This window comes from Pteropus medius, unplaced genomic scaffold (assembly GCF_902729225.1).
Source record: "Pteropus medius unplaced genomic scaffold, Ma_sr-lr_union100, whole genome shotgun sequence".
NCBI classification, from domain to species: domain Eukaryota; kingdom Metazoa; phylum Chordata; class Mammalia; order Chiroptera; family Pteropodidae; genus Pteropus; species Pteropus medius.
Genome location: NW_024352783.1, coordinates 1,458,043 through 1,479,202, shown reverse-complemented (window position 1 = coordinate 1,479,202; position 21,160 = coordinate 1,458,043). Strand labels below are relative to the sequence as shown.

General features: G+C 43.4%; 1 protein-coding gene and 1 pseudogene across 7 annotated transcripts in view; one reads left to right on the top strand and one right to left on the bottom strand.

Annotated features, from left to right (window-relative positions):
- Positions 1 to 1,671: 1,671 nt before the first annotated feature.
- On the bottom strand, positions 1,672 to 1,790 carry LOC120589942 (uncharacterized; annotated as a pseudogene).
- A 6,032-nt stretch (positions 1,791 to 7,822) lies between these two features.
- The window catches only part of PIK3R6 (phosphoinositide-3-kinase regulatory subunit 6), a 59,541-nt gene continuing 46,203 nt past the window's right edge, over positions 7,823 to 21,160 (top strand). For all 7 annotated transcript variants that reach the window (XM_039847325.1, XM_039847328.1, XM_039847324.1 and 4 more), the window contains exon 1: positions 7,823 to 8,736. The gene's annotated coding sequence lies outside the window, so the exon portion shown is untranslated. The remainder of the gene's footprint in view (positions 8,737 to 21,160) is intronic.

Here is a 21,160-nt window from a genome sequence, read left to right as displayed (position 1 = left end):
CAGAGAAATGTTTTGCAAATGTTTTCTTCCAGTTTGTGGCTTCTCTTTTCATTCTCTTAACCTTTTGCAGAGCAGATAGTCTTAATTGTAATAAAGTCCAGTTTATCAATTTGTTCTCTTCTGGAAGCTTGGAGCTTCTTCTGGAGCCTGGAACATAAGGATCTGTCACCATCCTCAGACCACTCCCTGAGGTCCCTGACATCCAAGTCATGCCTCCTCCAGAGCAACAGCCCTCTCACCACCCTGGGGCAAGGAACATCCACAGTCTGCTCTAAGCAGAGGAGACAGAGGTTTCCAGCTGCTACACCTTCACACCTGCAGGGGATGAGTGTGGCCCCCCACCTGCTTGGTGCCTCTCCCAGGGCTCCAGGCTTCTTGTCCCTCACTGTCACACCAACCACACCCTCCGCTGCTGGGAGTTAGCTGTTGCCCTCAGAAGAGGGCTTCTTGGTTTTCCTGGGAAGAAGATGCTCCCTCCTTTCTCAAGTCTCTGAATCCCTCTATTTCCTCCCCCAAACCTACCTATAAAATCGGGTTCCCTTTACAACCCCTCTGGGGGCAAAGGCAGTGTGATAGAATTTCAATTTAAAATGGAACCAGAGAATATGAAATGGAAAATCGCACACATACACCATCAGGAAAACAAAACTTTAGAACTGAGAGACTGGTTTTTCATAAATGCCTGATTTACAAAAAACTGGTAATATTGGAATTCCTTAAATGACAGGGAGTTGGTCAGGGGTTGCCTCATATCAACCTTGGGAAGTTTTGCTTGTGGTTTCCAGAGGCATGAACAAGAAATGACCCAGGTTGGGTTAATCTCACAAAATCAGCTGAATGGAGCTTTGTTTGTATAACTGGACTCATTTTGTCTACTCAGAGAATTTTTAAGGCTGGTCTCCATTTGTTTTTTATTTTAACAGACTCTATCTGAATTCTTCCCTTTTTACATTCCCTGCTCATAAATACAGCCTCCCCCAAATCCTCAAGGGACTCACCTGTAGCTTATTACAGTTTGTATGTCCCAAATTGCAATTCCTCTGCTATCACCGAATAAACTCATCTTTTTTGACAATTTTGAGCTTGTCTCAGTTTACCTTTTTATTTAGGTTGACGACAGGCAGGCGGCAGACTGGCCCTACCCATGCCACTTTAGTTCTGTTTGGTGCAGCAGGCACACTTGTGTCCCTGCGCAGACCACAGCCCCTTTGTGTTAGTTATCTCAGGTTGCCATGACAAAATACCATAGAGTGGGTGCCTTTAACACAGACATTTATTTTTCACAGTTCTGAAGGCTGGGATGTCCAAGATCAAGGTGCTGGCAGATTCGGTATCTGGTGAGACCTCCTCCTTGTTTACAGACAGCCACCTTCTCATTGTGTCTTTGCATGGTGGAAAGAGGAAGTTCTGGTCTCTTTTCTTCTTATAAGGACAGTAATCTCATCACAGGAGCTCCACCCTCATAATGTCACCTAAACTTAATTACCCACCCCCCCCCAGAGGCCCCACCTCCTAATACCATCATATTGGAGGTTCAACATATGAATGTTCAGAGGACGCTGTAAATATATATGTGTAATGCAGTGTGTGTGTGTGTGTGTGTGTGTGTGCGCGCACGTGTGTAGAGAGAGAGGAGAGAGAGGTGGGAGGGGTTGTTTGGGTTTTTTTTAATGCCCGTAGCACCTGGTATTCCTAGGTGGTCTCCTATCCAACTACTAACCAGGCCTGACCCTGCTTAGCTTCCAAGATCAGACGAGATCGGATACATTCAGGGTGGCATAGCCGTAGATGAGAAAGGGATTTTAAAATGGAGCCAGAGCTGCCATCCCAGAGGAACTGCTTTGCATGTCTTATTCCTCTTACTCTTCAAACCTTTGGAATATTATAACAGGGCAAAATAACCTTTGGACTAGGCCCAAAGCAAACAACTGTAAAGATGACAAGAAAGCAGATATTATAACTACTAGACTGATGACTACCGAACTAAAAATTAAAAACATTATTTGGAATTAGTGTCACTATGTCAGCTTATCTGCATCAATAGAAATGCCTTTCTTTTACTGACGTCATTATTCCCCTCTCTTTCTCATAAATACCCCTTGCCTTTATCTCCCAATCAGAATGCTATTTGGGCTTCTGCCTGAACCAGTGCTTCCCAAGAAAAGTTATTCTTTTGACCTCAAATAAATGCTTGTTGCCTCTCACTTTGGCCTTTTATTTTTAGGTTAGCAACACATCCATAACATAGTGAGTGTGTAGTCCCTGGAGGGGTGTCTGCGGCCACATCCATGTGTGTGCGCCTCTCTCTGCACAGAATGAGTAGGAAGAGACAGTGTCCATTTGGGAAATCTCAGAAATTCAAAGCTGGAAGGCTGAGCTTCCTAGTCGTTGTTGCAACCCAACCAGGAAATTGCCACTGAATGTCAAATTAGCACAAACTGAGACATTAGCAAACACTTTATAGCACTCACTGTACACATGCCAAGTTCTGTCTCTGTGCTTTGCATGCTTATGTCATCTCACTCATGCCTCCCAACAGCCAATGAGGCAGGTGGTATTATGCTCCCATTTTCCAGATGGAAAAACTGAGACAAGGTAAGGAGCTTGCCCAAGATCACAGAAATAGCAAAAAGGGGAAGCCAGGATTCAAGCTCAGGCACTGGGGTCCCAGAGTCCCTAAGCTATGCTGCTCCCTCAACTCCCTAATGTGAGTTGTGGGGAAACCAAGGCCCAGAAAAGTAAAGTTCACACAGGTATTGAAGAGTGATGGCTTTATTTTAATAGAATTCTGCAAGAGCTCTGACTAAGCTGGAAGCTACACTATTCCCGCCTCCTCAGGAATGGTGGAGGTGGGGAGGGAAGGTGTGTGTGGAAGCGCAGGGCTGGGGGGCGGCGTGGGGATGGGTAGGGATGGGGGAGGGGAGTAGTTGGAAGAGGACAGGAAAGCTGGGCCAGAATGGATTGGCAGAGTTCCAGGCAAGTCTGACTGTCCACTACCAAGGGGAGGCAGTCAGGAAGGAAGCCCTAAGTGAACGTCGTTCCAGGCCCAAGAACTGGCCCAAGGTGGGTCCCCTGAGACTCCTGGAGATAGGAAAGTAGAAGGGAAGCAGCCCTACCCATTCCCCCAACCCCAACCCACACCCCGCACACCTAAGCAAAGAGACTTTTTGTCACCAGGACCAGAGGCCTTCTCTGAGCAAACTGTAACACCAAGTCTCTGAGGCCAGAACCAAGATTATCTAGAAGCTGAGAAAGTTGGCAAGGGCTTTGCAGACACCCTCTCCAATCCCTCTGGTTACAGATGAGGAAATTGATACCCAGAGAGGAGGAGGGCCTATGCAGCTAAAAGCAAGCAAGGATGAGAGCCCGGCCAGGTCGCTTGTTCCCCCCTTTTAGGGTATGTCTGTGTGTGTAAGCACGTATGTGTACATGTGCAAGGGACAGCGTGTTAGGCAATTTGCATAGATAATAAAGGGTTGGGATATTTCAGTTTTCTCACTGATCTCTTAGTCGACTCCTAGCCTTCTTGATCTGCTGGCCAGTCCCTCTTCTTGGTGGAAATTCATTTGCAAGAGGAGAGCAGTGACTGTAATGGGTATTTTATACAGACGAGAGGCTTCAGCGCCTCCTTTGAATTCTGGGAAGCTGGCAGACTTCCTCCCAAGCTCAGCTTCTCCAGCTCCAGGAGGAACCTACAGTATTAGGGAGGTAAAGACTTAGGGCTGAGTAAGAGAAGGAGAGTCCACATGGCCTCCCTTTCCAAGCTGACCTGAGAACAGCGGAAGCAAGGGGAGACCAGGCCCTGTGCTCCATGGCAATGCCAAGTTCTCTCTGTCCCTCATCCAGTTCCAGAGTGGCCTGAGGGTACAAGGAGTTTGGAAATGGGGCAGGCGCACCTGCAGAAAGAAGCAGTGGCGGGGGGCAAGAAGGATGTTCACAAGGTTTTCTTCACCAACTTGAAGGTCATCTTATAGAAGAGAGTGGGCTAATTTTCTCTGTATCTTTCCATTCTTGACCCAAGTAAAGGTATTACTACTCCAGAAGATATAGACATTTATATTTAAGAAAAGAATGTGGTTGTTCTGTAAATACTGATACATAATGATCTCAAAAGAAACTAAGCTACTTGAAGAACAGTTTGTATAAATCACCCCCAGATACTGACTGTGGTTATCATTGGGTGGGGAGAGAAAAGAAACTGTCAACCCCAAGAAAGAATATACCTGCCAAGAAGGACTCTTTTTGTTTAACTGGGCTTAAATTCATAACCAGAGACTAACAGCCATTGGTTACAGAGGTCCCTCATGCACACTGCATTCAAGGGATAGCCACAGACTGAGCTGTCAGCCTCCTGCACTCTTTTTCTTTGGTCTGTGCTAACCCTCAGAAGAGAGCTCCTAGGAGAGAAATTTAACCAATGGGCTGAAGACCTGCCCCATCCAATCAGGGCTGCACAACGATTCCTCATTTGCATATTTGCTGACCAATCAGAATGTATAGAGCAGACCAATCAGGACAGTGCTATTTGAGCCAATAAACTCGGTGAATTTAGATTCTTCATCTGCATGAAAATGGACCAGTGAGGGACGGATGCTGGAACTTTTCTTTACATAAGCCAGCCTACTCTGTGCCTTGGCGGTGGACCTGGCTGTTTTTGCAAACTGAACTCTAACACCTGAGGCACCTTGCTTGCGCTGTCTCAGCCCAACTGTTTCGTAATTGACCAGTATCACAGTTGAGCTGTTTCAGCCAAGTTGTTCCACAGCCAAGCTGTTTAACTATGGAGCAGTTTTCACTGAATAAAGCTCCTACCCTGACCTCAGGCCAAATTGGGAATTTCTGTTGTTGGACTGGCAGCAATGATCTTTGGTTGACAAAACTGGGGAGAGTAAAGAGGGAGCTCTCTTTTTTACTTTATGTATTGCTATAATGTTTGAGAGTTTTTATGATGAAATTTAAAAAAAAGTCGATGGTGTTTAAAATCAAAACGCCTCCCTACCAAATGAGAAGAGTGGCTAAAAGCGTGAGCAGATGGATATAAATCACAAATCTGCTTTCCATGACTATCACCCCAGTTAGTTCTAATTCTACGTGCTTGCACACAGCACAGGACAACACTGTTGGAAGAATGGAAAATTCCCAGCATGTGTACTGTTCCTTCCTTCCCACATTCACAACAGATAGTACTAGTTGCTAAAAAGTTCCTAGGTGATGCCGGTGCTGCTGCTCCAGGAACCACACTTTGCTAATCACTGGTTTAGAGTATGACTTTGTCCTGCTACCCCTGCTTCCCTGGGCCATGTGTGTGAGAACTGGAGGGAATTCACTAGAAGCAGAGGTGCCCATCAGGTGGGTACCAGTCATGCCACTGCCTTGGTCTTACTAGCGTGGAGTTGAGAGCCAAGACGTGTGGGCCAGGCTTCAGGCTGGCTCATCCTGCAGCTCCTCCCTGCAATGCTGTGGGAAGCCCCTGGACTGGGTGTTTTCTGGTTCAAGTTCCAATACCACTGGTTATTTGAGCCTTTAAACTCTAGTTTACCCATCTCTATATTTGTCCATAACTCATGAGGTGATGGTATAAATTAAGTAAATCATATTTTGATAACAGCCGTTTTCTGGTTTATCACTTCACACAGCTTTCTAAGAATGAGATCTGTCAGCCAGAGAGCCATTCGTTTTGAGGTATTGATAATGAATTTGGAATATAAAAACTGAAGTAAGGATTAAAATGGAGTTGAAGTGCTCTGAATGCACTTCAAAAGACTTTGATATGCCTGAAAAAATATGGGTGGGAGGAGCCAGGAGTTAGTGAGTTGGGGTCACTTGGGAAGAAAAGTGAAAGGGAAAAAACCCTCTACCCTATCCTAGCCTACCAGTCCAATGGCATGGAATGGAGGAAGGGTGTCCAGACAACAAAATATCTGCATAGGATTTGTACACTTCTTTCCTTTTTCATCCCCCCACCCCTTCGATGGATTCTTTCATACAATCTACATTATTTAGTATTTTCTGAGTATATTCTTTAGAAAACTCAAATACAATCTACATTATTTAGTATTTTCTGAGTATATTCTTTAGAAAACTCAAAGAGATGATGAATTCTGCATCTGCTGCTGAATAATCCCAGAGACAACTCCCAGAGAAGGTGGGACTGGAGCAAGGACACAAGAGACCCTGGGTTTCTTGTATTCAAAGCAAGTACTTTCCTGCCTCTAATAGCCTGCTCCTTCAGATGCCAGCACTGGTTCCCCTGCCACCACTGCTTTGTTCACAATTGCCAGAGGATTTCATTTTTGTTTAAAGCTCTCAGGTGCTTTGTAATAGGAAAATAGATAAGAAGTATTTTTCTAAATAGAAGGGACTGGAGGGGCTCTCCTGGAAAAAGTTATAGAAGACAGAATAGAAACAGTCTATTGTCTGCAGAAAAGACCAGTAACTTCATAGCTCCATGGCAAGTTACGTGAGCAGACTTTCCAATGTCCAGGCTGAGACAGAGGAACCTGAGAAGAAACCTCACCTCCTTCTTGCAGGGCTCAGCTCTGGAGCTGTCCACAGGCACCAAGCAGCCCCCTCCAGGGCTACCACACCCAGTGCAGTTACAGACATAGCAGCCAATGATAAGAGGAGCAGTACAGCCACAAGAGGCGACATCAGCTTGTGATTTCCGATTCAGTTAGGCCAAAGCTGATAAGGAGAGGGGGCTGTCCATGATGGCCACACTGCCTGGCTGCCGCTGAGTGCCGAGCCTTCAGGGGCTAAGTTCTTGGTCCGCATTCATTTCATTCATTTATGCCTTTCTTTCTCATCCATCCATCCACCCATCCACTCATCCACTCATTCATCCACTTGCTTTATTTAACGAGTCAAGCATTCTTTTAACATTCTTTTATCCGGTGATGAGTGGAATAATGAGTAAGACCTACTCTCTGCTTCCCCAAAACTTACTGTAGAAAGGCAGAGGGTCACGGCAAGCATGTGACCTGAGAACACTAATACAAAGATGCAAGATAGAATGTGATCGCTGTCACATTCTATAGGCAGAGAGGGGGACCGAAAAGTACATATGGGAAGGAAGCAGAGCCATAGAGTAAATTATTTAAATTTCTTGACTTTATTTTTTTTCAAATGTCCTTAGGACTGCTGGGAAATGAAGGGGATGAAATAGAACACATTCAAGCCCTTGCAAAAATAGTAACGTCTCCTTTGGCTGCAAGCGACAGAAACCCAACTCAAACAGGCTTAATTTAAAAAAGGGAGTAAATTTATTGGATCATTTAGTTGAACAATTTAAGAGTAGATCTAGGCATCAGAGTTTTGAGCATAGCTGAATCCAGATGTCCAAACAATGCTGTCAGCCATATGTCTCTCTCCATTTACCCATTAAGCCAAATCAACGACACCATAGTCTGTGAGCTTTACAGAGGTCTAGAAATGTTTTCGCAGGGTCCCAAAATATTGCTTGGCTTAAAAATGTGAGAAAAAAAGAATATGACAAACTAGCAACATGTCATCTTGGAGGTAATCTGCTCCCTAGCACTGTTCTCTCCTAAGTGTCAAGGTCAGCGAACGCCTTTTCTTCTTTTGCATCTGTGTCCTCTCTGCAATCTGACAGCGTTGACTCTCATTTCCTTGACACTCTCTCCTCCTCCAGCTTCTGCAGCACTCCATTTTTCTTCCTGCCTTTCTGACTTCTTTTTTGGTCTTCTCTGCTAGACAAAGGATGATTAGGGGTAGACCAGAAGGGTTGGGAAGAGAATCCCACAGCACAGGTGAAGGCTTGGATCACTGAGGAGTGGTAGTCATTCAGGACTTCTGGGAGGGGTCAGAGTGAGGGGTAAAGCCTGAGGTTGGAGATTAAGGAAGAACCAGATCAAGAAGTTTCTTGCAAGTCACAGTAAGGAGTTTGTTTGGCAGTTCTCTTGAAAGTAATAGGGAGCTATTGAAGGTGTAATGTCATCAGATTGTGTTTCGCGATCAGAAAAAGACCTTTGGCTGTGAGGTGGAGGCAGCATTAGAGGGAGACATCAGGCTATTGCTGTAACTTAGGAGAAAGACAATGGTGGCTTGATGAAGCAGGGACAGGTGGGAAAAGGGGGTAGATTCACAAGTTAATAACCGGATGTGGTGCTGTTTAGATGTAATTGGTGAGGGAGCCAGGGGTGTTAAGGATGACAGTCAGGCTTCTAATTCTGAGGTGAGGAGGAGAAAAGTGGGTTTAGAGGGGAAGATAATGAGCTTGGTTCATATACATTGAGTCAGAGGTGCTTGGATGAGCTTGGTTCGTACACATTGAGTTGGAGGTGCTTGAGGACCATCTGGCTGACAATGTTCAGAGGTGGGGATGGTTGGTAAGCTTGGGAGAGAGGTCAGGGCTCCCTGCATCACTGCCCAGTCATTATCAGGGGGGACCCTGTAGAGGCCCTGCTCCTGCCTGATTAGAATAGGGAAAATCCAGTGACCGTGGGTGACCACAAATGCTTCTCTCAGAGCAATCTCACAGCAGGATGTGTTCTGGGAGGAGCTTTGAGGCCCTTGTGGAAGGGGAAGGAAGAGGAGGGGACAGAGCTGGGCCTGGGCTTTTCTCTGCAGATCTGGAGACTGCAGTTGAGACTGAAAACATCAGTGCGGGCTCCTCTAAGATACTGGGTTCTCTGGGACTGGCAACCTCCCTGGCAGGACTGTGGTGAACTAATTGGCTAAAGGACTTGGGAAGCAAGCGGCAGCAGCTGAGCCAAGGTAGGGGCTTACTGGGGTGGGGTTTCCCGGGAAGGAGCTGGGAAAAATGGATCTGAGCAGAGTAGATGGGGGTGACTGGAGAAAGGATGCTGGAAGGGGATCCTGTGAAGGGCTGAAACACCTCCAGCTCTTATGAACATAAGGCCTATCCTTTCTGAGAAGGATTACCCAGATCTGGTGACTACTAGGACTGCTCTGCAAAGTTTAGATTGTTCAGCCCATTTCCACAAGAAGAAAGGACACAGGACCCTGTGAGAAGGCTTCTCCTTTCTTCTTCATATCCTACAAATGCCAATAATAATAAGACTAATTATATGTGCCTGGTGCTGTGGAGTGCACCCATTGGATTCTCACGAACAATTGGAGGTAGGCTGGGCACGTGTTTTAATGCTCATTTTATAGGTTGGGAGGCTGAGGCTTAGAGAGATGAAGCAACTTGCCAAAGATTGCAGAGTGGGTAAGCAAGGCATAGGACTCAGAATGAACTTTCTAGGTCCCCTTCTGTACCCCATTAGGGACATCATCTCTCCATCCCTCTCCTGGAGAATTTGGAGACAGTCACACTGGTCTGGACTTTCACTCCACACACATGGATTGAACATCTTCTACATGTGCAGCCAACGCCAGAGTCCAACCAAGACCAGGTCTCTTCCATTGAGAAGCTGACCGACAAACACAGAAAGTAAAATGTGCCAGGGCCCTGGGTGAGGTGGTGTGCAAAGGCAGAGAGACCTTTGGGTGCAGGATCAGGGAGGACTCTGCGAAAAGTGTATCTGAGACTTGAGGGAGTGTGTAGACATGAGGCAACAGGCATCCAGAGCAAAATGTGGAAACCCATGGAGTAGGAAAGTGGGTGTGAAAGTTGACGTTAAAGGAAAGAACAGCTAGATTTGGCTGCTGAAGCATGGAGTTTTTGGAGGACTTACAGGTGTGGGCCTGTTCCATTCATTTTGCTCTAAGTGGTTTTCGAATATCACCTCATTTAGTCTTCATAGCAATCCTGTGAGGTAGGTGCTAGTATTAGTTCTCCTTTAAAGATAGGGAAACTGACCCCTCAGAAAAGAGTGCTGATTATTATGTGATGTGATAGAAGTGTTAGCTAAAGCTATAGTGGTAATCATATTGGAATATATAAATGGATTAAATCAATATGTATACATCTTGAACTTAGGCAATAATATGTCAACTATATATTGATAAAAATTAAGTAAATAAATAAATATTGATTAAACTAAAAAAAAGGTAGGGAAACTGAGGCACAAAGTTTTTAAACAACCCAAGTTGCCATAGCAACAGAGAGAGTTGAATCCAGGCTGTCCAGCACCAAATGCCACCTGCCAGGCCACTTTGCCACACAGCCTCTCACCAGGGCCTGCCACTTACCTCTGTTATCTCTTGTTACCCAAGAGAGCTCCTGGACTGACATGGTGGACATGAATGCCAGGCTGTGGTCATCGCCATCTGGTCCCCAAAGCTTCCCAGTCTGCTTGTGGGCCTTGTCAGATTCCTCCCAGACTCCCTGCCCCCTGGAACAATGCTCCCCAGACTGGCTCTCCAATATCCAGGTGTTTCCTTCCCAGCCAGTAGCAGATGTAGAGGAGGAAACAGGCCTGCTCCATCTATAGGAGACAGCCACAGGGGAGCAGGGCCCTCACTTCCCTGGCCCTGAAGGATCTGGAAAGCCCAAGTGGGCCCCTTGGTATGAGGGTTGAGGGTTGAGGGTTGAGGGAGCCTTCTCAGAACTCCGAGTTCTGCATTTCCATTCCTTTTTCCCCTCACTGTGAGTCCACTCATCAATATTTTAAACCAGACAACCAGATGGCAAGTCTGGCAAGTTTGACCACTTCCATGGATAGAAAAGATCAGAGTACTGGAAATAGCATCTGCCCCTGAAACCCTAGGGCTGTGAAGCAGCACATGTGGGTGGAGAGGAAAGTGGACTGATATGGGGAGCTGGGGAAGTGGCAGGCTCAGAAGGTCCCTTCTCTCTGTGCCAAAGTGGTGAGTGGAGAACAGGAAAGAGGCAGAAGTGTGGTCCTCGGAAACTCCATGTTTTATTCCTAGGTTTTAGTCCAAAAGGGGCAGCCGCGGGAAAGTCTGGGTGGTGGTTCTGCTATCTGAACAGCCTGTCCTAGGAGCCAGCGATGGGGGGATTGAGGTGCAGGGGTGAGCAGGGGATCATCAGCACCCGGGATCTTCACTGTGAAACACTGATTCTGAGCCAGGCGTCTTCACATCCTCCTCCAAACCCTGCTTTCTTCAGTCCTTACTCTAGCCAGAAGCCTTCCCCGTGTTCTTACACCAACTTATGGGCAGCAGCAACTGTGAGCACACTCCCATCGGCTTCTTCCTGCTGTGTCCCATAGAGCCTCTCCTATGGTCTTGGGCCTACTTTACCCCAAGGGCAAAGTGTGTTTGCACCTGCCCTGAGGACTGTTCATTGCAAATGTTCTGTATTTAGGGAGGAATGCCCTCTGAATCCCAATTTATTCATTCACTCATTCATTTCACTCATTATTTTTCTCTGGTCTTATCCCTCTGTTAAGAACTTTGAAGGGTCCGAGATTTTACCCCACTCGTAACTAACAAGTTAGCCTGCCACAGTTTCAAGGACACTGGCAAAAACACAAGACTCTTGAAGGCAGAGAGCATGAGACTCTAAGGTCAGAGTCAAAGGACTTTATTACTCACAGCACAACCAGCAGCATGAGTATTATGGATAGAAAAGATGATTCCCCTTGCCCCGCAAGCTCCATGGGGGCAGCACTGAGGTGGAGCCAAGTGGATGCTGTGTGTCACAACTGAGGAGCCCTGAACTTAGGAAACCCAATTTTCACAATGGGCTGCCAGCAAATCTGCCCAACATTTGCCCTGGAAAGAGATGTTGTCTCTATTATACTAGATGGCAAATAAATTTGCCCTCTGCCCTGGAGGGAGGCACTATGTCTCTTCCAAGGCTGTTCACCATACAAACCTTCTTGAAGAGATGATCTGGAACAAAAGCTCACAAGGTATGCACAAACCTGTGTAGAATTGTCTGCCAACACCCTCCTACTGTCCCCTTGCTATTGTGCCCCAGCTGCATTATCCCTCAGACGCCTCACATCTCAGTGCTTGGCTGCATGCTCCCTTTGCCTGGAATGTGTTTCCTGCATATATCGCCCAGCTTGCTCCCTTTCACCTGCAGCTTTCTACTCAGATGTAACCTCTTCAGTGAGACCTCCCTGAAGATACTCCCCAACTCTGGAATCCCACATTCCCCTTCTCAGCCTTATTCTTATAGCAGTGATCATCATCTACTATACAATTTAATGACTGAGTTTGTCCCCTCACTACATACCCACTGGAGTGCAACTTTTATGAGAGCAGGCGTCTATTTTAAATTATTGCCATGTCTCCATTACCTAGAACAGTATCCGACATATAGAAAGGGCTCAATAGATATTCATTGACTGGATGAAGGAACCCATCCATTTATTTATTTGGTCTTCTATCGAAGACCTAGTTTTCCTACCTCATGCCTGTAGGACAGTATCTAGCATATAATAAGGCTCAATAACTATTGAACAAATGAAATTGAAGGAATGCTATGCGCAGTGTAGGCTGAGAGGCCTCAGTGTGGTGACCGTAAGGCTTTTCCCAGGTTTAGGGATTTGCCCCTTGGCCACTTTCCACACTGTCTATGCCAGGTGCTGGAATCTTCCTGACTAGTTGCAGAGGCTTGCATATTTCTTTCCTGTGATATTACATTCTTGCAGTGACTGAGGAAACTGGGAGAGAGCAGGACATATGAACTGAGCTCTGATGTGCCATTTGCTTGGTCAGTGGCACAAAAGCGGCAGTCAAACACTGTAGCAAGGTGGGGCCTGAGACAGATTCCCATGCACAGGTGGCAAAGGTGGCCACCAGGTGAATGTGGCAGAGCACGATGTCTGTGTCCTAGTTCCCATGAAATATCTGTCTCCTTTGCCATTACTCTGAGCATCAACATAATGTTTCCTGTGCCATTTGTCCTACCAGCTGCACCTGACAGACTTGTTTCTGCTCCCCAGCCTGAGAGCAGCTTGGGAACACTGACCTGATCTTGTCTTCATGAGTGCCTGATAGTCATTCATTCAAAATTTATTGAGGGCCTTTGATGGGAGGTAAACAATGTCAGGTAATGGGGACACAGATGTGAATGTAACAGAGTCGTGTCCTCATGGAGCCTGCATTCTAGCGGAGGCAGCCAGACATATTACGTCAGGGGCTATGGAGAAGGAGAGAGGTGCCCCATAAGTGTTTGTCGAATGACTCACATGGGCACTGTGGGCCAACCCCAATGTCCAGCTCACATTGGGCATTCTGTAACTAACTCTCTTCTTTGAGAACTAGGACTTCAGCTACAGTATAGCTTATGGATTACAGTCTTGTCTGCCTCCAAAAGCCCAGCAGGGTGCATGGCTGATGCTATAGACAAGACGATAATGGAAGATGCAGTACAGTAGAAAGGGTGGGTGCTGAAGCCCTGGTGGGTGCATGGTCCTTCTATAGGGCAGCTGCAGTTCCATGCCCCCTGATGGTTGCCGCATGAATCATGGGCCTGGTGTTACCAGATCTTCTAGTTATTCCTTTTAAATAAAAGCTGGGAGTCGATTTTTATGTGAAATATGACTTCTAAATGTTGGCTGCAGATTCAGATCTTCTAACACTATGGGTTCTTCTCGGGAAGGGAACTGATGGTCCAAAGGAAGGGTGAGAAGGATGCTTGCTTTTCACTGTATAAGCCACTTGTACCTTTTAGATGTTTACTATAGGCACAGTTTTTAATGTGAAAAGTGAATTTTAACAATATGCTAGGCAGAGCATGTCTCTGGTCTCCCGTGTGAAATGGGTGTGTTGTCAGCATGTTGTGAATATCAAGCCTGTATGAATGAGAGTGTGCTGGTCATGGGCTGGGAGTGTGGCAAGCAGGGCTGGTAGACCCATGTCTCACTTATTTATCTCTAAACTCTTGGGCCCTGTACAATTTCTGTCACATGGATGCTTTTTGTTCTATAGATGCTCTTTGATTTATTCAGCAACCTGTCACTCAAAACACTGCCAGAAACTAGAAAAAGAGCCAGAGGGCTTCTGAGCAGCTTAAATAGATGTTCCAAGTCTGTGAATGGAAGTTTCACACTCTTTGCATAGCTAGGTTTCTAAGTCTTTGTTTCGTACAAGACAATCCCATGTGCTTCTCTGGCTTCTCAGCCTTCCGCAAATTGGCAGTTGGGTGGAAGAACAGAGATGGCTGAGACAGGGCTCCAGCCAGAGGGGCCTGTGTGCAAATTAGAAAGAAGCATCCCCTCCGAGCAGACAAGTTATAGCAAGTGCCTCTTTGGACAAATGAATTTAAAAACCTGGTCCTCCCTGGCTCAGGAAATTATCAAAAGGCCAATGAAATGGTGGGCTGGACGGCAGGCCCCATTCACTCACCATGTTCAAGGTGCAGCCCCCACTGCTGAAACAGGAATCATACATGAGAATTCAGAAAGGAGCCATGCAGTGTAGGGTAGAGACTTCCTTTACCTACCAGTAGCTCCTGCCATCTTCACCGTGTTATTGCATGGTAAATGCAGTCAGCGCCTATGAGATTTGTCGAGAAAATCTTCAGAGGCATGTTTGAGTGCTTAAATGGGCAAGCTTTATTTCCTAAGAAACTTGTGTCATCCTGAAATGAAGACAAATGAAATGCTGATGCGTTTTGAGAATGACCTAGGTTCTGCTTGTTTCCATTTCCTGTCACAATGAAAACTTGTCCCCTGATGTTCACCCCAACACCGGTGTGGTCAGCAGCCCCAAAGGACAGAAAATAGATTACAGAGGTCCCTGCAGAGGAGCAAGGAGGTGGCACAAAGAATCCCCAGCACCTGCACAAATATATACAAGCATCGAATAAGTGTTTGATGAATAAATGAGTGAGCAACTGAATGAATAGACAAATAAATAAGGAGGCTTTCTGACACTGATTGTTTAAGCTTTTTAAAATTTTACTTTCAATGAAAAATCAGCTCAGGACACCTCAACTTTACACAGTAAGTCTGAGACACGCACTCTTTTTTAATCTATGTCTTTGTGGCTTTTTTTCTTTCAAGGCTGCTCAATTGTTCATTATTAGCTGATTCCGCCTGGACAGAGTTCACCCATGTGTTCATTTTACTTGACTAAGTCAGAGGGTACTTGGTGAGGTTTGGAGGGAGAAAGGAGGGGTATGGAGGGCAAAGCGGGTAGCCATGATCACATACCCCAGATTGAGATATGAGCTCTAGCCCTGGTTTCCTCATTCATTGGCCATGTGACTTCTGGCAGACACTTCACCTTTGTTCATACATCACATATTTCTCCAAAATATATATTCATTGTCTACTGGATGCCAATACTGCCCTAAGTGCTGGACATGCTGTAGTGAATAAGGCATACCAGAACCCAGTGTTTGTGGAGCTCACTTTCTAATAAGTTGCCAAAAAAAACCCTAACAAATACACAGGAAAATTTCTGATACTGATAAATGCTATGAATAAAATTAAAAAGTATGCCAAAGCGTGACCGGAAGGGCTATTTTAGATAGATTGGTCAGGAAAGTCCTCTCTAAGGAAATGACATTTAAAATGAGACTTGAATGTTGAGAAGAAGCCAGCCGTGAGGAAGCTGGGGGAAATGTATTCTAGGCAGGGTATGCAAAGGCCCTGAAATAGGACTCAATTTGGCAAAATGGAGCAGCACAAAGAGCTATGAGGCGAGAGCCTGGTGAGCCAAAGGGAGAGGAGAGTGAGACAAGGCTTGGAGAGGTGCACTGGGGACAGACCAGGCAAAATGTAGGCAGACCGAGGATTGCGGAGTTTACTATAAGATCTAAGAGAAGCAACTGGAGGTTTTTAATCAGGAACCGAATCATAGTGAGGAAGAGTGGAAGTTTAGAGAACTGCTGGGGGCACTGCCATAATCTGAGCACGAGATAATGGTGGCTTGAACCCAGTGTGGGCAGTGGGGTTGGAGTGGAGGTTATTAAGATCGTTCTTCATAGCCACACAGTTAATAGAGGGGACCTGGGAACCCGACTTTCCGGGTCCCACTTGGGAAGATTCTCTCGGCTTCCTTCCACCACTGGATTGTGGGTCAGGGCCCAGATCTGCCCTGTCACCACTGCCTATCCACCTTGCATGGTGGTTCTAACCACACGGCGTTGCCATTTTCCAGCTCCACTCCCCAGACTGGGAACACCCCACTGTCAGCCATAGTCTTTCAATTACAGTTGAATTTTTACGTTTGAATTTTCATAGCTCATTCAGATTTCAGTGTCTTACCACAAAAACATGCCACACAAGGAGCATTTTTAGAGAGAACAAATTGTGTGAATGCTTGAAGGCTTAACATATTCCTTTCTTTAGCAGAGTTTTGGGTCCCTGATCTCTATGTCCAGCCCTTTATCAAAATGTTGCCATCAAATCGTCTGACATTTTATCTGGTGCTTTTGAGTGTCCATCTCACAAACAGAGGAGGAGGCTGCCGCTCAGAGAGAGCCACACAAGTGAGGATGGGATTAGAGAGCCGGAACTAGAATCCAGTTCTTCCAATTCCGGTTGGTCACGGTCAGCCTCACAGCTCAGCAGTCCCAGGTGCCCAGGAAGTGAGAGAAGAGAAATTATTTTAATAGTTTTATTGTTTCTCCCTCCCCCGTTTTAAGTTACACACAGTGCAATGCAATGGCAGTGTTTTTAAGTTGCGTGGTGGGCTCGCAGGTGTCCATTTTATTGCTGTTTCCCAACTTACATATACCTTAGCTCTCTCAATTCTGTGCCATCTGTTATGCAATAAAGTCAAACATACTCAATATTAAGAAATCAGAAGATGTAGAAATGTATTAAAATGAAAATTTCCTATAACCCCATCAAAAGTGGTAATTTTCTTTGTAGCTTAATGTGTATCATTACAAGATAAGGGACTCTTATACCCACATACAAATAAATACAAGTAAAACTGGAGAAATTTGGATGAAATTGTATCAATGTCAATACCCTGGTTATAATATTATTCTGTAGTTTCACAAGATGTTACCATTGGGGGGAAGTGGGTGAAGGATACACAGGGTCTCTCTTGTTTTCCCTCTCATACCTGCATGTAAATCAACAGTATCTCAAAATTTAACGTTTAATTTAAAAAACAGCTCTTTTTAAAAACATAACATCAATACTATTACCTCCCTTCCCAAATTCCCCAAATTTCTGTAGTGTTCAAATTCCCAATTGCCTCTAGTATAATAGTTTTTTTTTTTGTAATAGTTTGAATTGAGATCCAAAGTTCACACATTCACTTGGTTGATAATGTCACTAAATCCTTGTTAATCTATAGCCTCCCCATTTATCTTTCTGTCTCCCCTTACCGCCACTATCCCATCTTCCTTGCAATTTATTTGTTAAAGAAAACAGCATCCTGTATAGTTTCTCAGAGTTTGTATTTCTCATCCTGGCAGTATGCATTAGTATGTTCTGCATTTCCTATAAATTGATAATTGGCTATAAAGGCTTATTTGCTTTTAGGATATGTAAAATTATGAGGAAGTTTAAAAAAAAACAAAATGGTTATAAAGGGTGTATATTGAAATATCAGTCACCTTCCCACCCTGGTTCCTTGGGTGTCTTCCCAGAGGCAGCTAGCGTCTTGTGTGTAAATGATCTGGTTTATAAAGCTGTGAGAGTACAATTGAATGAGCATTCTGCTGCTTTTTGTTTGTTTTTGTAAATTCTAAAATTGGTAAAAACTTTTTAAGCATATAAACACAGGAGATGTGGCCCTCTCTTTTAGAAAGATACTTTACTTTTTTATTTTTAAAATTTATATGCAACGAAATGGGCTGTTTTTGCCATACAACTCTATGAGTTTCAACACATGTATAGATAGATTTACGTGACCATCGCCAAATTCAGGATATAGAGCAGTTTCATCACCCCCAAAATTCTTTCTTGCCCCTCTGTAGTCAATCCCTCTCTTTACCCCAACCCCTTACAACCACTGATCTATTTTCTGACCCTACAGTTTTTCCTCTTCTAGAATGTCATGTAAATGGAAGCGTACAGCAGGTAACCTTTTGAGTCTGGCTTCTTTTATTCAGCATAATGTCTTTGAGAGTCACACATGTCGTTGCTTGTATCCATAGTTCATCTCTTTTTATTGCCAAGTATGCCACCATATGGATGTATCACAGTTTGCTTCTCCATGCACCCGTTGAAGGCATTGGATAATATCCAGTGTGGGGCAACTATAAATAGAGCTGCTGTACATATCTATGAACAGGTTTTTGTGTGAATGAAAGTTTTCATTGCTCTAGAGGAAATAGTTGAGAGTAGAATTGCAGGATCATATAGTAAGTAATATTTAACTCTAAGAGAAATTGCCAAACTTTTTTCCAGAATGGCTGGGCCATTTTGCATTCCCACCTGTAATATATGAGAGTTTCAGTTCCTAAACATCCTCTCCACCACTTTGTATTGTCTTCTTTTCAATTTTAGTCATTCTGATAGGTGGTATGTCATGATTTTAGTCTGTATTTCCCTGATGGCTAATAACATGCATTTTTTCTTGTGCTTCTTTGCCATTCACACATCTTTTTGGATGAGCTATCTGTTTAAATATTTTGCCATTTGAGGATATTATTGGTTTTCTTACTATTGAGTTTTGAGAGTTTTTTAGATATTCTGGATACAAGTTCTTTGTCAAACACATGATTTGAAAATATTTTTTCCAAGTCTGTACTTTGTCTTTTCATTTTCTTAAAGGTATCCTTTGTAAAACCAAAGTTTTTAATTTTAGTGAAATCCAATTTATCAGTTTTTTTCTTTTATGGATCATGCTTTTGGTGCTATATCTAAAAACTCTTTTCCTGACCCAAGATCATCAAGACTTATTCTTATGTTTTCTTCTACAAGTTTATAGTTTTAGATTTTACATTCAAATCTGTGATACATTTTGAGTTCATTTTGGTTTCAGGTGTGAGATTTAAGTTGAGATCCTTCCTTCCTTCCTTCCTTCCTTCCTTCCTTCCTTCCTTCCTTTTCCTTCCTTCCTTTTCCTTCCTTCCTTCTTCTTCTTCCTTCCTTTCCTTCTTCCTTCTTCCTTCCTTCCTTCCTTCCTTCCTTCCTTCCTTCCTTCCCTTCCTTCTTCCTTCCATCTTTTCCTCTTTTTCCTTTCCTGCCTTCCTTTTTTTTTGCATATCAATGATCAACTCTTCCAATACCATTTGTTGAAAAGACCATCCTTTCTCCATTTACTTGTTTTTGCAACTTTGTCAAAAATCAGTTGCCATATCTATATGGGTCTATTTCTGAACGCTCTGTTCAATTGATCTGTGTCTTGATCTGTGTCTAATTCTTTACTAGTAACTTTATAATAATTCTTAAAATGGAGATGAGTCCTCAAATGCTTTTTTCTTAAATTGTTTGGCTATTCCATTTCCTTATAAATTTTAGAATTTGCTTATCTGTACCTACAAAAAAACACTGCTGGTAATTTTATTGGAATTATATTAAATCTATAAATCAATTTGGAGAGAACTGACATCTTAACTCTACTAGGTCTTCCAAGTCATGAACGCATTGTGTGTCTCCACTTATTTAGGTCTTTTAAAAATTTCTTTAGGTAACTACATGGCCACCACAGCCACCACTGCTGCTGCTACTGCTGTTGCAGGATTGCCTGGGGGCTGTAGCAGGAGAAAATGGAAAAGAAAAAGGAAACTTCCCCCTCCCCCACATCCCCCACCATCCCCCCTCGGCTGCCCTACTCACCAATCCTTAGGGGACCATTTTCTACTCCTCAGGCCAGAAAGAGAAGGTTTTTATTCTAGTTCTTTCTGTCTGCCTTCAGTATGCACTTCTCGGTTTCAGGCTGTCCTTTGGGTCTAGACCAGAGTAAAAAGGGAAGGGAGTTGGGCAAAAAATTTATTGCCAGATTGTTCTTCAAGTACTGGTTTCCTTCCCCATTTTGCCTACTATCTTCTAATTTTGAGAATCCCCAGATAGCTATTTCATGCATACCATCTAGACTTTTTAGTTGCATTCAGTGAGAGAGTTCCAGTGGAGTGTACTTACTCTATCTACACCAGATTCTTAGAACCTCCAACATCACAATTGATGTTTACTTTTTCCTGACTTTTTAAAGCATGTATATGCAAATTTAGGAATATACTTTTCAAAATTAATGTGTTAAAATGTGTTAACTGTTTTGTTACCAACTGTTTAAAATGAAAGCTTCTAAAAATCTTTTTAATTCAGTAAATATAGATATACATCATTATTTTTATGTATGCGTAGTATTACATTGCACAGGTTATGCTGATTTGCTTAATTGATACTCTGTAATTGGGCTTTTAAGTTTCTTCTGGTTTTTCTTCATCATAAGCAATGTTTTAATGAACATCTTTGTACATATTTCTTATTCACTTCTCCAGTTATTTCCTTAGGATAAATTCCTAAAAGTGGAATTGCTTAGACAAAAAGTATGCATATTCTGAGTTTTGATAATTATTGCCCAACTCCAGAAAAGCTATACCAATTTCCAGTCTCACCAAATGAATATCTTCACCAATGGTTGATGTAATTATCTTTTCTAATCTTTGCCAATGGTATATTAAATTTAAATTTTTGTTTCTATGATCATCAATAGGCTAAAAATATTTAGTACATTATAATTTTAATACATTAATTTAATTAGTTGATATTTACTTAGAATTTTTACATCTATTTTTATAGGTGAGCCTCGTCTATTTTCTATTGTGACAAAATATATATACCATAAAATTTACCATTTTTATTCATTTTAAAGTGTACAATTCAGTGGCATTAAGTATATTTGCAGTGTTGTACAATCACCACCACTATCCATTTTCAGAACTTTTTCATCATCCTAAACAGAAACTCTGTACTGATTCAATAATAACTCTCCATTTCTCCCACCTCCCAGTCCCTAGTAACCTCTATTATACTTTGTCTCTGTGAATTTGCCTATTCTAGGTGCCTCATATAAGTGGAATCATATAATATTTGTTCTTTTGTGTCTGACTTATTTAACTTAGCAGGAAGTTTTCAAGGTTCATCTGCATTGTAGCATGTTATCAGAATTTCATTCTTTTTTAAGGCTGAATAATTTTGTATTGTATGTATACACCATATATTGTTTATTCATTCATCTGTTGATGGATATTTGGAACATTTTCATCTTTTGGCTATTTTGAATAATGCTGCTATGAACATTGGTGTGCAAGCATCTGTTGGAGTCCTTGCTTTCAATTCTTTTGGGTACTTATTTACCTAGAAGTAGAATTACTGGGCCATATGATAAATCCATGTTTAACTGTTCTCCGCAGCAGCTGCACCATTTTAAATAACAACCAACAATGCACGGAGCTCTC